At 37.7% G+C, this 3,815-nt stretch overlaps 1 protein-coding gene across 1 annotated transcript in view; it reads right to left on the bottom strand.

Annotated features, from left to right (window-relative positions):
• Positions 1 to 3,815, bottom strand: part of LOC106735979 (high mobility group protein B2-like) — a 168,198-nt gene that overhangs the window by 116,533 nt on the left and 47,850 nt on the right.

Below are 3,815 nucleotides of genomic sequence, written 5' to 3'. Positions count from 1 at the left end.
CTAACTTCACTGTTTAGGAGACTACAATATAAAATATTTTGAATTCTGCTGAAATAGAAGAGCAAAGATTGCTTAGCTTATTAACAAACTCATGAAAATTGATAGATAAAGAAATGGTTCCTTGTAGTAACTGTATGCATATGCCTCACTTTGAATGGATTGTCTCCCTCTAATTGTATGCATAAATTAAAATTTTATGACTGAATCACTGTATACAAAATCAAGGGTAATTCAATCACTCTTGGAGAATGATTTCATAAACTTTCTCCCCCAGTAGAACTGAAGTGTGGATGCACAGTAGTGTGGAGGGTCCACACACAAACACATATACACATATGCACTGAAGTTGCTGAAACCTGTACATAACAGACATACCACACTCAACTGAAAGACCGTAATATAAACTATCAGTCTCTCTGATGTTCCATTAATCACTGAGCAATACTAATCTTTTACAGATTGCAGGATATCATTTGATGATAAACCTAAACTGAAATTTACATTTCAGCGAGAAAATTCCAATTGAATTCATTTTTGAAAACATGCAATAAACAACTGAAGAAAATGTTAAATTCCTATAGTAAACTAATTTATGAAAGTAATGTGTTTTTTAGATAGCTTTATTGAGTTACAATTGACAAATATAAATGCCATAATTAATGAGTATAATTTGGTAAGTTTTAGCATATGTTTACAACCATGGAATTATCACTGCAACCAAAATAATGAATATGGGACCAGCAGGTGGCATGGAGGTTAAGGCTCTGGGTCCTATATGGTCGACTGTATGGTTTGAGTCTCGAACCTGGCAGATTGAAGATCACACTGGGCATGTGTGGATGGGTGCCCAAAATCCTGAGAGGAGACTGGTGGAGAAGGAATTGCAGCATAGCCATCTCTCCCAGGGGGGTGATTTCTCACTTTCCCTCTATGTGTCACTTTGTATCTCCCTGGCAAGCACACACACCCTATAGCAAAAAACTAAAATAATAATAATGATATGCCCAAGACTCCCTAAAGTTTCTTGGTAATGACTCTTGGTAATTTTTCTCTTCCTTCTCTATCACCACTAACATGTGGGTTGTTTCCATCTTTTAGCTATTACAAATAAAGGTGCTAAGCTCATTTGTATATAACTCTGTAAGAACATATGCTTTCATTTCTCTTGGGTAAATACATAGGAATGGAATGACTGGGTCATATGGTAAGTGCATTTTTAGTGTTTTGTTTAGTTTTCTTCCATATGGCATGCACACTCTCCAGAGAAACAGAAAAAGAGATAAAGTGCCCTTCAATGGGATGTGGTCAGGTAGCAATCCTTTTTCCTCTATTCCTTCGATACTGTCAGGATTTTGGGTACACATGTACATATGCCTGGTATTTTTTTTTAAGAGTTTTTTGCTATAGGGTGCATGCGCTCACCAGAGAGAGAGAGACAGATAGAAAGTGAGAAATTCCCCCCCAGGGGGGATGGCCATGCCGCAATCCCTTCTCCTCCATTCTCCTCTCAGGATCTTGGGCACGCATGCACACGCGTCTGGCGTGAGTTTTAAGCCACTGGGTCCAGGACGTGAACCACGGTCGACTACATGGGAGTCCAGCGACATAGCCATTATGCTAACTGCTGGTCCCATGCCTGGTATGCTTTGTAAGCCACTAAAGGCAGGATTTGAACTGCTATTTGCTGTGTAGAATCTGGCTCCCCAACCACTGATTTATGAGGTCAGCCCTGCATTTTTAACTTTTTAAGAAACTGTCAAACTCTTCCCATGGGCTCTCTACATATTTATAAAAACACAAGCATCCCTTCTCTAAGCATTATATACTATGTATGGTGAGCACACGTTATAGGAACTGGAGCATAAGTGGACTATTCTAAAAAATTACAAAATTGATTTCTTTCTTCCCTCTCATGAATAGGTTATGATGAAGAAAAGTACAAAAACAGGAACTAAAATTATTGAGTGTTTGTTTCTGCTTGTATTCTTTTTATTAATTTACATTCAATCACTGTACATCTCTCTTTTTTTAAATGTTTTTGACATAGCATATGTGCACTAGCCAGAAAGAGACAGTGAACAGAAAAGTAAGAAATGATGACCATACTACAACCTCTCCTCCACTGTCCTTTTGGGATTTGGGGCATGCATGCACACACGCTGAGTGTGATTTTCAAGCCGCTGGGTCCTAGATGGGAACCATGATTAGTCATGTCGAAGTTCAGCACTTTAACCACTATGCCACCTGCTGGCCTCTCACTGTACATCTTTACAGTGTACAACATGTTTTTCTCCAACATGAATACAATTCATATTCATCAATTTATAGGCATGACTATATATGTTATCATCTGCTTTTAGTCTTAGTAGTTAATATCTGTTACATCATATAAATGCCTAACAGCAACCATTTGAAGGTATATCCTAAAACTGAATCCACCTTATAGATGAGGATGCTCAGGGGACAAATAAGTTTCCCATAGTTACAGAACTAATAAGTGACAAGAGTCTGGTTTTAAATCTAGCAGTTTAAGCCTAAGGCTTCAGCTCTGACTCATATTATGACATTCCCTCCCACCATCTATAAGTTACTGAATACTTGTAATTTATACTACAAAGCTATGAACTGTTTCCCTTAGACTATTCTATTGCCTGATCAGTTTCAAAGGGGCTGAAATGATTGTTTCTCCAATTCCATCCACCTTTATTTTTACATTTTGGGAGAAAGGGTTTGCTGATCTCTGTATTTGGCCATAACCAGAAGTCTTGCTTCCAAGAACATGTTAGTTTTTCTTTTCTGTTTTTAAGTTTCATTATTTCTTCCATGAGCAAGGGAGACAGAAAAAGACAGAGAGATTCCAACAGGGTCTTTATTCTGCAATTCATTCCCAGCCTCAGTCAGTCCGAGATCATGGACATGTGCATGCCGACATGTTCAGGAAATACTATTTAGCCAAAAAGATTGATGAATTCCTATCATTTGAAACAAAGCGAATAAACTAAAATGTGTATTTGAACTGTATAATAACTGTCAACTGAGTTTTGATGTGTTTTATTTTGTTGTTTGGTGATATGTTTTTATTATTATTTTGCCAGAGGGCATATATGACTCACCAGTGAGAAACACAGAGTCAGTCAGAAGGAGAGAGAGAGAAAAAAAGAAAGACGGAGGAGTGAGTGAGGGAGGGAATATGCAAGAGCATCCATTCTATGGCAGTGGCTATGCCACAATCCCTTCTCTTCTATTTGTCCATCCTGTTGGGATTTGGGGCATGCATGTACATCTGCCTGGAGTGTTTATAGAGGCACTGGGGCCAGGATTTGATCCATGGGATGGGCCATGTAGCATCTGGCTATTGTAACCAGTGGGCTCCAGAGCCAGCCCAGTTACATATTTTCCTAGTATAAAAAACATTAAGCAACATCACACACCATAAAATCTCAGGTTATAAGCCTCTAAACATTTCTGAATTCTTCATGCCTAATTTTTCACATAAAAATTAAACATATTTCTGATCATTTAAAGTTACTATCCCCTGGCAACAGGAAAATAAATAAAGCACCTAACCCCTTCTCTCCAACAGTCACAGTGAAATTCAAAATTCCTTTCTTTAGTCATTATTTTTACAATGTATATACATTTATTCTACTAGAAAATGTGTCAAGAGATCTTGATTGTGTTAGAAATGCAACTTACCGACATTGAATCTAATTTCCAGATCTTTAACTGAAAGGATTTTTTCAAAGCAAAGTATAACTCTTTAGTAAAACATATATCAATTGTCTGAACCAGCAGTCAGCGTAATGGCTATGTCG

This window comes from Tupaia chinensis, unplaced genomic scaffold, assembly GCF_000334495.1.
Source record: "Tupaia chinensis unplaced genomic scaffold, TupChi_1.0 Scaffold000600_1, whole genome shotgun sequence".
Classification (NCBI taxonomy): domain Eukaryota; kingdom Metazoa; phylum Chordata; class Mammalia; order Scandentia; family Tupaiidae; genus Tupaia; species Tupaia belangeri.
The sequence above is the reverse complement of the archived record's forward strand: the minus strand, read 5'-3'. Positions and strand labels throughout refer to the sequence as shown.